The following is a 13,706-nucleotide window of genomic DNA, read 5'->3' as shown; positions in this document are numbered from 1 at the left end:
AATGTGTGTTTTGAGCTTTAGCAAGGTTTCTTTTACGTATGTAGGTGCCCTTGTATTTGGGGCATAGGTATTTAGGATTGAGAGTTCATCTTGGTGGATTTTTCCTTTGATGAATATGAAGTGTCCTTCCTTATCTTTTTTGATGACTTTTAGTTGGAAATTGATTTTATTTGATATTAGAATGGCTACTCCAGCTTGCTTCTTCTGACCATTTGCTTGGAAAGTTGTTTTCCAGCCTTTCACTCTGAGGTACTGTCTGTCTTTGTCTCTGAGGTGTGTTTCCTGTAGGCAGCAGAATGCAGGGTCCTCGTTGCGTATCCAGTTTGTTAATCTATGTCTTTTTATTGGGGAGTTGAGGCCATTGATATTGAGAGATATTAAGGAATAGTAATTATTGTTTCCCTTTATATTCATATTTGGATGTGAGGTTATGTTTGTGTGCTTTCATTCTCTTTGTTTTGTTGCCAAGACGATTAGTTTCTTGCTTCTTCTAGGGTATAGCTTGCCTCCTTATGTTGGGCTTTACCATTTATTATCCTTTGTAGTGCTGGATTTATAGAAAGATATTGTGTAAATTTGGTTTTGTCAGGAATATCTTGGTTTCTCCATCAATGTTAATTGAGAGTTTTGCTGGATACAGTAACCTTGGCTGGCATTTGTGTTCTCTTAGGGTCTGTATGACATCAGTCCAGGATCTTCTGGCCTTCATAGTTTCTGGCGAGAAGCCTGGTGTGATTCTGATAGGTCTCCCTTTATGTGTTACTTGACCTTTTTCCCTTACTGCTTTTAATATTCTTTCTTTATTTTGTGCGTTTGGTGTTTTGACAATTATGTGACAGGAGGTGTTTCTTTTCTGGTCTAATCTATTTGGAGTTCTGTAGGCTTCTTGTATGTCTATGGGTATCTCTTTTTTTAGGTTAGGGAAGTTTTCTTCTATGATTTTGTTGAAGATATTTACTGGTCCTTTGAGCTGGGAGTCTTCACTCTCTTCTATACCTATTATCCTTAGGTTTGATCTTCTCATTGAGTCCTGGATTTCCTGTATGTTTTGGACCAGTAGCTTTTTCCGCTTTACATTATCTTTGACAGTTGAGTCAATGATTTCTATGGAATCTTCTGCTCCTGAGACTCTCTCTTCCATCTCTTGTATTCTGTTGGTGAAGCTTGTATCTACAGCTCCTTGTCTCTTCTTTTGGTTTTCTATATCCAGGGTTGTTTCCATGTGTTCTTTCTTGATTGCTTCTATTTCCATTTTTAATTCCTTCAACTGTTTGATTGTGTTTTCCTGGAATTCTTTCAGGGATTTTTGCGATTCCTCTCTGTAGGCTTCTACTTGTTTATTAATGTTTTCCTGTGTTTCCCTAAGTGTGTTCATGTCTGTCTTGAAGTCCTCCAGCATCATGATGAAATATGATTTTGAAACTAGATCTTGCTTTTCTGGTGTGTTTGGATATTCCATGTTTGTTTTGGTGGGAGAATTGGGCTCCGATGATGGCATGTAGTCTTGGTTTCTGTTGCTTGGGTTCCTGCGCTTGCCTCTCGCCATCAGATTATCTCTAGTGTTACTTTGTTCTGCTATTTCTGACAGTGGCTAGACTGTCCTATAAGCCTGTGTGTCAGTAGTGCTGTATACCTGTTTTCCTCTCTTTCAGTCAGTTATGGGGACAGAGTGTTCTGCTTTCGGGCGTGTAGTTTTTCCTCTCTACAGGTCTTCAGCTGTTCCTGTGGGCCTGTGTCTTGAGTTCACCAGGCAGCTTTCTTGCAGCAGAAAATTTGGTCTTACCTGTGGTCCTGAGGCTCAAGTTCGCTCGTGGGGTGCTGCCCAGGGGCTCTCTGCAGCGGTAGCAACCAGGAAGACCTGTGCCGCCCCTTCCGGGAGCTTCAGTGCACCAGGGTTCCAGATAGTCTTTGGCTTTTTCCTCTGGCGTCCGAGATGTGTGTGCAGGGAGCAGTCTCTTCTGGTTTCCCAGGCTTGTCTGCCTCTCTGAAGGTTTAGCTCTCCCTCCCATGGGATTTGGGTGCAGAGAACTGTTTATCCGGTCTCTTTCTTTCAGGTTCCGGCCGTGTCTCAGGCAGGTGTCCTGCCGCTCCTGGGCCCTCCCACACGGGAGCCCAGAGGCCTTATACAGTTTCTTCTTGGGCCAGGGATGTGGGAAGGGGTGAGCAGTGTTGGTGGTCTCTTCCGCTCTGCAGCCTCAGGAGTGCCCACCTGACCAGGCGGTTGGGTCTCTCTCTCACCAGGTCTGGGAGCAGAGAGCTGCTGCGGGCCGGGATCCGCGGGTCGAAGCACTCACATTTTGATCATCCGTCTTGAGTTTCATGTGTTCTAGGCATCTAGGGTAATTCAAGCATTTGGGCTAATAGCCACTTATCAATGAGTGCATACCATGTATGTCTTTCTGTGATTGGGTTAGCTCACTCAGGATGATATTTTCCAGTTCCAACCATTTGCCTACGAATTTCATAAAGTCATTGTTTTTGATAGCTGAGTAATATTCCATTGTGTAGATGTACCACATTTTCTGTATCCATTCCTCTGTTGAAGGGCATCTGGGTTCTTTCCAGCTTCTGGCTATTATAAATAAGGCTGCGATGAACATAGTGGAGCACGTGTCTTTTTTATATGTTGGGGCATCTTTTGGGTATATGCCCAAGAGAGGTATAGCTGGATCCTCAGGCAGTTCAATGTCCAATTTTCTGAGGAACCTCCAGACTGATTTCCAGAATGGTTGTACCAGTCTGCAACCCCACCCACAATGGAAGAGTGTTCCTCTTTCTCCGCATCCTCGCCAGCATTTGCTGTCACCTGAGTTTTTGATCTTAGCCATTCTCACTGGTGTGAGGTGAAATATCAGGGTTGTTTTGATTTGCATTTCCCTTATGACTAAAGATGTTGAACATTTCTTTAGGTGTTTCTCAGCCATTCGGCATTCCTCAGCTGTGAATTCTTTGTTTAGCTCTAAACCCCATTTTTTAATAGGGTTATTTGTCTCCCTGCGGTCTAACTTCTTGAGTTCTTTGTATATTTTGGATATAAGGCCTCTATCTGTTGTAGGATTGGTAAAGATATTTTCCCAATCTGTTGGTTGCCGTTTTGTCCTAACCACAGTGTCCTTTGCCTTACAGAAGCTTTGCAGTTTTATGAGATCCCCAACAACATTCTTGATTCTCATAAACTGCGTCTTTAACTTAATCAGCTTTACCATGAAATATTTGCCCATTAGAAACATATACTTATCACCCATAATATATATCATATATATGTACACACACACAATGCAATATGTGAGTGGTATGAGACTAAATAGATTGGCATTTCTACAGAGTAGCTGTAATGTGGCTCTGATTTGAATGGTAATATCTGTAGGCATTGTTTCCTTGTCTTCTTTCTTAGAGGAAAGCCTTGTAAACACAAATCAGACACCTGACACTGAGGTACATAGATTTGTGAGAATTAATAATCAATACACTTAAAGAAGTGCCTCTCTTTTTACACTGTTGCTTATCTTTAAAACTTCTAGGACACAGTAACATTTCTTTAGAGGCAGTTCCATACCAACTTGCACATGACAATTACCTTACATGTCTTCTGAAACTTTGAAAATGTCCTTCAATATTACGGTCTTTCCAGTTGCAGCCTAAAATATAGTACATGAAAATGTGTGATATGTTATTGAAAATTAGGCAAAATTTAAGTTACTATCTTTAGTGAACCTGATTTATACACCTCATTCTTAACTGTAATTGCAGAAAACAGTTTCCCCCTTATTTTAAAAAGTGAAAGAAAATCCACAATCTTACCAATAGCAGTGAGGTTCTTATAGGTCTCCAGCATCACATCTTTGTAGAGACTCCTCTGTAAAGGATCCAGAATAGCCCACTCTTCTTGAGTGAAGTTCACATTCACATCATCATAAGTCACCGCATCCTAAAATATCCCATACATGTGTACATCAGAATCCATGATACTGACACCACTGTAAATGTATGCCTCATTGACAATATAGTTGTATGATTCTGGTGCTTCCCCCACTTATTTCTTGACCCAGAAGTTCTAATGGAACTACCAAGTCATCTTAGAAGGAAATTGAATGCTCCTTGAATAGGATATAACTTTTCAAGAGAAATGCTAATTATGAGAGAGAAAGAGAGAGACAGAGAGAGAGACAGAAAGAGACAGAAAGAACCAAGTAGCACTAGCACACATCAGAGAAGTTGTACGAACAACTCACATCTTATTTCACTGAGCTGGATGCTAGGTCTATCCAGGACAGACAGAGGAACATATTAAGACTCTGTTTCCCATGTAAAAATCAATCAAAAAAGAGAGAAAGAACTCAGAGGTTTTTACCGGGGTTCCTACAAAGAATTACACATTCACCCCCGTTCTGTTTTCATTTTCCAGAATCCTGAAGTGGCCAAGTTTAAACTATAACAGTATTGAGATCATACTAAAGGGGGGCAGTGTTTTTAAATAGATGCAAACGGACAGATGAAATATTAGCAATGTAAATGTTGATCCTAAATAAGCAACACAGGACAGGAGAGATGGCTCAGCAGTAAAGAACTCTTGCTGGTCTTGCAAATAATTGGGCTCAATTGCCAATACTTACAAGGGGTCTTCACAACTATCCATTTCTCCAAGTTCAGGAATTCTGAAGCCATCTTCTGCCTACTATGGGGACCAGGCATACATAATATGGATATTCATGCACACAGGTAAAATATTCATATTCCTTCAAAAAATCAAGACAAACACAACAGGCAAGAAAAATGTTATGCATCTGCAATTCAATGACTCAGAAATCTCAGGCAGTAAAACTTAGGCAGTATTAAGTCATGAATCTATGCCATCCTGAGAAGTAGACTATTCTCTCTGCCAAATTTCAAAATCCACAACATGGATGAAGATCAACACAACAGCATATGGTTGACATGTACAAAAACCTACATTCCAGGTCCATCAGCCAATAACATGAAACAAACAAACAAACAGTCAGGCATGTTGACTCACAATTAATCCCAGCATTCTGGAACTAGAGTCAGGTGGACCTTTAAGTTTGAGGCCTACGTGTTCTGCATACCTACTTTCAGAACAGCCAGGACTAGAAGACAAAGTTTCTCATGTCTTCACAAACAAAAACAGAAACAAAACCAACAAAATTAAAACTATAAAAACACCAGGCTTAGTCCTTATTTGTTTCAACAGTTGTTTCAATTGCATCTTATGTGATTACAGACAGAGTCTACAACATACCCAAACTTAAGAAATATAATGAAACCAGTGCTAAGAGGAAAACTCATAACTCTGAGGGCCTACAAAAAAAAATTAGAGGGAGCATACACTAACAGCTTCACAGCACACCTGAAAACTTTAGAACAAAAAGAAGCAATTGCACCCAAGAGGAGTAGACAGCAGGAAATAATCAAACTCAGGGCTGAAATCAAGCAAGTAGAAATGAAAAGAAATATACAAAGAATCAACAAAACCATGAGTTGGTTCTTAGAGAAAACCAACAAGATAGATAAACCCTTAGCCACACTAACCAGAGGACACAGAGGGTATATCCAAATTAACAAAATCAGAAATGAAAAGGGAGACATAATAACAGAAACTGAGGAAATTAAAAAAAATATATCAGATCCTACTACCAAAGCCTATACCCAACAAAACTGGAAAATCTGTAGGAAATGGACAATTTTCTAGACAGATACCAGATACCAAAGTTAAATCAGGATCAGAAAAACCATCTAAACCACCCCATAACTCTTAAAGAAATCTAATCAGTCATTAAAAGTTTCCCAACCAAAAAATGTCAAGGATCAGATGGGTTTAGTGCAGAATTCTACCAGACCTTCAAAGAGGACCTAATACTAGTACTCTTCAAACTATTCCAAAAATTAGAAACAAAAGGAACACTACCCAATTCATTCTTTGAAGCCACAATTATGCTTATACCTAAACCACACAAAGACCCTACAAAGAAAGAGAATTTCAGACCAATTTCCCTCAAGAATATCGATGCGAAAATGCTCAATACAATTCTGGCAAACTGAATCCAAGAACACTCAAAAGGTTCATTCACCATGAGCGAGTAGGCTTCTTTCTAGGGATGCAAGGATGGTTCAATATTTGGAAATCCATCAACGTAATCCACTATATAAACAAACTCAAAGAAAAGAACCACATGATCATTTCATTAGATGCTGAGAAAGCATTTGACAAAATTCAACAACCCTCCATGAAAAAAGTCTTCAAAAGATGAGGAATTCAAGGCCCATATCTAAACATAGTAAAAGCAATATACAGCAAACCAGTAGCTAACATTAAACTAAATGGAGAGAAAGTTAAAGCAATCCCACTAAAATCAGGGACTAGGCAAGGCTGCCCACTCTCTCCCTACTTATTCAATATAGTTTTGAAGTTCTAGCCAGAGCAATCAGACAACAAAAGGAGATCAAGGGGATACAGATCGGAAAAGAAGAAGTCAAAATATCACTATTTGCACATGATATGATAGTATATTTAAGTGATCCCAAAAGTTCCACTAGAGAACTACTAAAGCTGATAGACAACTTCAGCAAAGTGGCTGAAGAAAAAATTAACTCAAATAAATCAGTAGCCTTCCTCTACACAAAAGAGAAACAAACCGAGAAAGAAATTAGGGAAACAACATCCTTCATAATAGACCCAAATAATATGAAGTACCTCGGTGTGACTTTAACCAAGCAAGTAAAAGATGTACAATAAAAACTTCAAGACTCTGAAGAAAGAAATTGAAGAAGACCTCAGAAGATGGAAAGATCTCCCATGCTCATGGATTGGCAGGATTAATATAGTAAAAATGGCCATTTTGCCAAAAGCGATCTACAGATTCAATGCAATTCCCATCAAAATACCAATCCATTTCTTCAAAGAGTTAGACAGAACAATTTGCAAATTCATCTGGAATAACAAAAAACCCAGGATAGCTAAAACTATCCTCAACAATAAAAGGACTTCAGGGGGAATCACTATCCGTGAACTCAAGCAGCATTACAGAGCAATAGTGATAAAAACTGCATGGTATTGGTACAGAGACAGACAGATAGACCAATGGAACAGAATTGAAGACCCAGAAATGAACCCACACACTTATGGGCACTAGATTTTTGACAAAGGAGCCAATACGTTCCAATGTAAAAAAGATAGCATTTTCAGTAAATGGTGCTGGTTCAACTGGAGGTCAACATGTAGAAGACTGCAGATCGATCCATGGTTATCACCAAAGCTTAAGTCCATGTAGATCAAGGACCTCCACATCAAACCAGATACACTCAAACTAATAGAAGAAAAACTAGGGCAGAATCTCAAACACATGGGCGATGGAAAAAATTTCCTGAAGAAAACACCAATGGCTTATGCTCTAAGATCAAGAATCGACAAAGGGGATCTCATAAAACTGCAAAGCTTCTGTCAGGCAAAGGGCACTGTTGTTAGGACAAAACAACAATCAACAGATTGGGAAAAGATCTTTACTAATCCTACAACTGACAGAGGGCTTATATCCAAAATATACAAAGAACTCAAGAAGTTAGACTGCAGGGAAACAAATAACCCTATTAAAAGAAGGGGTTCAAGTGTGGGGATTTAGCTCAGTGGTAGAGCGCTTGCCTCGTAAGGGCAAGGCCCTGGGTTCGGTCCTCAGCTCTGAAAAAAAGAAAAAAAGAAAAAAAAATGGGGTTCAGAGCTAAACAAAGAATTCACAGCTGAGGAATGCCAAATGGCTGAGAAACACCTAAAGAAATGCTCAACATCTTTAGTCATAAGGGAAATGCAAATCAAAACAACCCTGAGATTTCACCTCACACCAGTCAGAATGCCTAAGATCAAAAACTCAGGTGACAGGAAATGCTGGCGAAGATATGGAGAAAGAGGAACACCCCTCCATTCTTGGTGGGATTGCAGACTGGTACAACCATTCTGGAAATAAGTCTGAAGGTTCCTCAGAAAATTGGACTTTGAACTACCTGAGGACCCAGGTATAACTCTCTTGGGCATATACCCAAAAGATGCCTCAACGTATAACAAAGACACATGCTCCACTATGTTCATAGCAGCCTTATTTATAATAACCAGAAGATGGAAAGAACCCAGATGCCCTTCAACAGAGGAATGGATACAGAAAATGTGATACATCTACACAATGGAATATTACTCAGCTATCAAAAACAATGACTTTATGAAATTCATAGGAAAAAGGATGGAACTGGAGAATATCATCCTGAGTGAAGTAACCCAATCATAGAAAAAGACACGTGGTATGCAATCATTGATAGGTGGATATTAGCCCAAATTCTTGAATTACCCTAGATGCACAGAACACATGAAACTCAAGAAGGATGACCTAAATGCGAATGATTCACTTATTCCTTAAAGGGGGAACAAGGATACCCTTGGGAGGGAATAGGGAGGCAAAGTTTAGAACAGAGGCAGAAGGAACACCCATTCAGAGCCTGCCCCACATGTGGCCATACATATACAGCCACCCAATTAGACAAGATGGATGGAGCAAAGAAGTGGAGGCCGACAGGAACCGGATGTAGATCTCTCCTGAGAGACACAGCCGGAATACAGAAAATACAGAGGCGAATGCCAGCAGCAAACCACTGAACTGAGAACAGGACCCCTGTTGAATAAATCAGAGAAAGGACTGGAAGAGCTTGAAGTGGCTCAAGACCCCATATGTACAACAATGCCAACCAACCAGAGCTTCCAGAGACTAAGCCATTACCCAAAGACTATACATGAATTGACCCTGGGCTCCAACCTCATAGGTAGCAATGAGTAGCCTAGTAAGAGCAACAGTGGCAGGTGAAGCCCTTGGTGCTGCCAAGACTGAACCCCCAGTGAACGTGATTGTTAGGGGGAGGCTGGTAATAGGGGGAGGATGGGGAGCAGAAGCCCATATAGAAGAGGAGGGGAGGGGTTAGGGGGATTTGGACCCAGAAACCTGGAAGGGGAATAACAATCGAAATGTAAATAAGAAGTACTCACGTTAATAAAGATTAGAAAAAGAAGAGCAGTATATGTTATCATAAAGCTAGGTTCTTCTATTTAAAGATTCTACCACATAAAGAGGAAACATATATTCAGACATACCCATGCCATACTTTACAGAGATGATAAAACCAAGGGCAAGAAATAGATGTATGTAAACTTATCTGCAGGTCCAATATAGTTTTTAACATGAAATATAATCTAGAAATAGACTAAAGATAGTTTTTACCTTAGGGCCAAGGAATATTTGATAGGACCAAATTGGGATTATCTAAGGATCCAGCTTGCCACTATCATTGGACATGAGGACAAAGGACCATGTTTCTTTCTAACATCCTACCTGTATAATTATGAAAAATTACAGAGGAAATATCTTTTTTCCTTTGCCTGTTCTTATGCCAAAATATCTGAGAAAGACTACTTAACAAATAAATGGCTTATTTGAGATTAGAGTTCATGATACAGTGCACAGGAGAAGTAATAATACACAGCTAGTAACCCACCCTCTATTGTCAGCCAGCAGAAAGAGGTGAATGCTGATGTTGTCTATACATAGGTGGAGTCTTTCCCCATTAATCAATTAAATTCAGGACCCACATTACAGATATTTCCTGAAGTTTGTCTCCTAGGTGATTTTAGATCCTGTCAAGTTGACAACAAAATTAATCACCGTGATGTGTATAAATAGCCATGAAAAGAATAAAATAAGAATTTGTGCTTCCAGTATAAAGACCATGCTGCAGATAGATGTGTTTTTTAAATTAAACTCTGTTCTAAAACCAAAAAAAAGGCATGAAAGGTCAAACCTTTTATGCCTTCCAAATTTTCTAAAACATACAAGATTAAACAATCTTATTTTTAAATAAATTTTTATGGCAATACAATGATACTTTCTCTATGTTACTTGATAATCCCTAAATTTTTTCTATTTTTGTGAGTGTAGTGTTTTTATTATCCACTGTTATTTGTAGAAATTTAGTGTTTACTTAGTGTGCATTCCTTTAGGTATAGGTGACTGTAGAAACTAGAGGTTGCCATCCAAAGTCTTTTTCATTTCTTTCCACCTTATTTGTCATTCATCTTTTTAAAGTTTTACTTCTTTAATTAAAAAATAAAATTACAGAAAATACATTTTGGTTATATTTTTTCTTCTCATTGAAATCTACACAAATACTCCAAACCTATCTACAAATCCGTGTTTATGCTTTTTCTAGAACTCTATCTTTCCCTTTCTTAAGAATATAAAGCCTACCCAAAAATTAACTAAAAATAAACACAAAAGTAATAAGACAAAATAATACCCAAACAAACAAAATGAGACAAGGTATACACAGAGACACACAAAGAATTGTGGAGTCAATAATGTGCTGCCCAACACTCCAGGGCATGTTTTTTTTTCCTTTCTAGTGAGTGAAATTGGTTTACCATGACACTCCTTTGGAGAAAATCAGTTTTCGCTTTGTCAGCAAGTTTCAATCACCAACAACTTCTTGCCTGGGAATGAGACTTTGTATATATGTTTCCTTCTCAGTGCTAGCTTTTTAATCTGGTTTGAGCTTGTGCAGAACTTGTGCAAGCTGTCAGAGTTCCTATGACTTCATATGTGTATCTGTATGATTGTGTTTTGAAAATATGGTTTCTTTGAAGTCATCACCTACCTCTGACTCTTTCATTCTTTCTGCCTCCTCTTCCATACAGATGCCTGACATTTTAGGTAAGGGGTATGATAAAAAAAATCTCACTTATCATAGTGAGTTCATAATTCCATCACTATCCAAACTCTATATTAGTTCCCTTCAACTGAAAGAAAGCTTCTCTTACGGAGGCTGAACATGGCACTGATCTACACGTATAACAACAGTACATTAGCAGGAGCCATTCACTTTATTGCTATGTTCCTTTAGAATAATAAAATTATTGCTTTTCTCTAAATGTATGTGAAAATATACACACACACAAACACACACATGTATATACATATAGATATATATATACATATTTATACATGTACATATATATACATATATATATTCTCAGGTTTGTGGCTACTTTATCAGTGTCAGATATGAATTCTGTCTCACAGAGTGGGGCTCAAATACAATGTAAAAGAAAAGAGGTTGTTTATTCACACATTTATACCACTATTAAGTGAGTACATTTTTTTAACCAACTGACTGTTATAGATTATAGGGCTTATATCTAAATATTTTTTCCCTTCCAGCATCATAAGCACTAGTCAATAGGAATGAAACATTTATCTGGGCTCTGGCTACTTCTCCATGTTTGACATTCTATGTTATCCTCAGCACTAAACATTTATTATCATGTTATAGAGAGTAAATAATACCCAGAAGAATGGCCTGTGATGGGAGGGGTGATCTATGGTATCGTCTTTCATCAATGATTTAAGAATATGCAAGGCATTCCTGGCCGAATGTTTTACATGGTGACATATGATATCTATTTAGAACTTCATCTTTGATGACTCCATCTACCTTCCTTTCATATAATGTGTTTGTGTGTGCGTGTGCGCGCGCGCGTGTGTGTGTGTGTGTGTGAGAGAGAGAGAGAGAGAGAGAGAGAGAGAGAGAGAGAGAGAAAGAGAGGGAGAGAGAGAGAGAGAGAGAGAGAGAGGAAGAAGAGGAGGAGGGGAGGAGGGAGGTGGAGGAAGAATAAAGAAGGAGGAGGAGGAGAAGAAAAAGGAGAAGAGGAAGAGGAGGAGGAGGAAGAAGAAGAAGAGGAAAAGTCATGTGGAGTTCAATAGAATATGTGTTCTATTAGGTTTTAGATAAGCAACAATAACAATTGCTATCGTGTATGGTTATTAGTTTGACATAGTTCCCACAAGACTATTGAATGATCAATTTAATTTTATCCTCACAGTGAACAGAGGAGGAATGTTACATCTCTAAGAATATGTAGATTTTCACAGTGTTATATCTTTCAGACATCCACAGATGAAACACAGGTCTGTCAGAAACCAACTATGTTGATCACCATGTTACCTTGCAGCATTAGCTAGAGTATGTGTTGCTCAGTTTGAGTCTTCTCCTTTTAGATATCATTTCCAGTTCTTTCTAGACTGAAATGGCCAGTGAATGCAGCAATATTTCAAATCACTGCTTCATTTAGATCAGGTATCTGGAGTTAGTCAGATGGATCAAGAGAAAAGAGACAACATTGATTGCTGACACTGCAGTGCATCGGGAGGAAAGCGAAATCCTCAGTCTGGCAGAGAAGATCAGTCATTTCAACTACTTGTACCCAGAGTGTTGAACTAGCAAAATATCTGACTTTTTAGTTTATTTTTTCACAGGACACCTGTGTAAACATGTCAGTTAGAGAAATGCTTGTTGGCTGCTTAAGCCTTAGCTGTGTAGATACAGTATGTCTAAACTTTTATTTCTGCTTGAACTTACTATTTCCAGAAGCCCAAATCGTATCATGATACAAAAAAAGAAATGAATTCACAACTTGAAGTAACATTTCAAATCAGTTGGAAACATTCTAAATTATGATTATCAAAACACATTGATTTCTGTTTAGGAGGAGACATTTGAAATTATGAAAAGTAAAAAGCAATGGCCACATTCTAAAAGCTCTTAGATGACATGGGGCAGGTTTTATTATCAGACCATAGAAATTCCGAATCCTGACTGTAAATATAATTTACCAAATTTACAGAGAGTGAAAACAGCAGTCTTCAGAATTACTCAGAAGTGACGATAAGAGATAACCTAGTATGGGAAAGAGTTTGCTGCAGAAAGAAGAGAATTCAAATTTCTGTGCCCGCACTTTAAAACAGTCATGGTTGGGGTTGGGGATTTAGCTCAGTGGTAGAGCGCTTGCCTAACAAGCGCAAGGCCCTGGGTTCGGTCCCCAGCTCTGAAAAAAAGAAAAAAAAAAGAAAAAAAAAAAACAGTCATGGTTGTATACAGCTGTAACCCCAGTGCTATGATGACAGAGAAAGAATTTCTGGAGCTTGTGCACAGCAAGATAGCATCAGTACTAGTGAAAGGCTTTGAATTGAAAAAATTGTGTAGAAAATCATAAAAGAGGATACTATTTACTTTCTCTGTCTTCCGCTTGAACACATAGGCATGAAGACACAGACAGAGAGACAGACAGACAGACAGATAGACAGACAGACAGACAGACACACACACACACACACACACACACACACACACACACGCACACCATATCACACACACTAATTCTTGGTGGTCATGTACTGAGGAATATTAAATTAATAATTTATAACCTTGAACTCATGAAAATGTCCACTTGACCTTTATAATTGCCATTGATCATGAATACTATTTTGTAAACCGTGGATCGACATAAATCAGTTGTCAGAATAAAGTAAGGGCATGACATATTAATATTAGAAAATTTAAAAAACATTAGTTTACTATTTTTTTGGTGTGTGTGTTTGTGTGTGTGTGTGTGTGCTGCATCTGTGTGTGTTCACGTAGGTCTTCTGATTCCACAGCATGTGTATAGGCCAGATGGCCAATTTCTGTAATGGGTCATTATCTATGGATTCCTATGATTAAAGTGAGGGTGTTAAGCTTGTTCTGCAAGTCCTTTTTCCCTCTTGCTGGCCCAACATAATTGTCAACATTTAAATGAATTTCTCATAAGCAGTTGATGAAGGTTATCT

General features: G+C 38.6%; 1 protein-coding gene across 5 annotated transcripts in view; it reads right to left on the bottom strand.

The window, feature by feature from the left end:
• The window catches only part of LOC147995335 (uncharacterized), a 305,835-nt gene that overhangs the window by 275,456 nt on the left and 16,673 nt on the right, over positions 1 to 13,706 (bottom strand). For 2 of the 5 annotated variants that reach the window (XR_015684145.1, XR_015684142.1), the window contains exons 3-4: positions 3,802 to 3,928; positions 3,578 to 3,638 (exon numbers count right to left, since the gene is read on the bottom strand). The exons of 2 other annotated variants lie outside the window; for them this stretch is intronic. The gene's annotated coding sequence lies outside the window, so the exon portion shown is untranslated. Of the gene's footprint in view, positions 1 to 3,577; positions 3,639 to 3,801; positions 3,929 to 4,613; positions 4,737 to 13,706 lie in introns of all 5 variants that reach the window. One more of the 5 variants, XR_015684143.1, reaches the window with a different exon arrangement.

The sequence above is a fragment of the Rattus norvegicus genome, chromosome 3, assembly GCF_021556685.1.
Source record: "Rattus norvegicus strain SHRSP/BbbUtx chromosome 3, alternate assembly SHRSP_T2T, whole genome shotgun sequence".
In the NCBI taxonomy this organism is placed as follows: Eukaryota; Metazoa; Chordata; class Mammalia; order Rodentia; family Muridae; genus Rattus; species Rattus norvegicus.
This window is presented reverse-complemented; position numbering and strand designations above follow the sequence as displayed.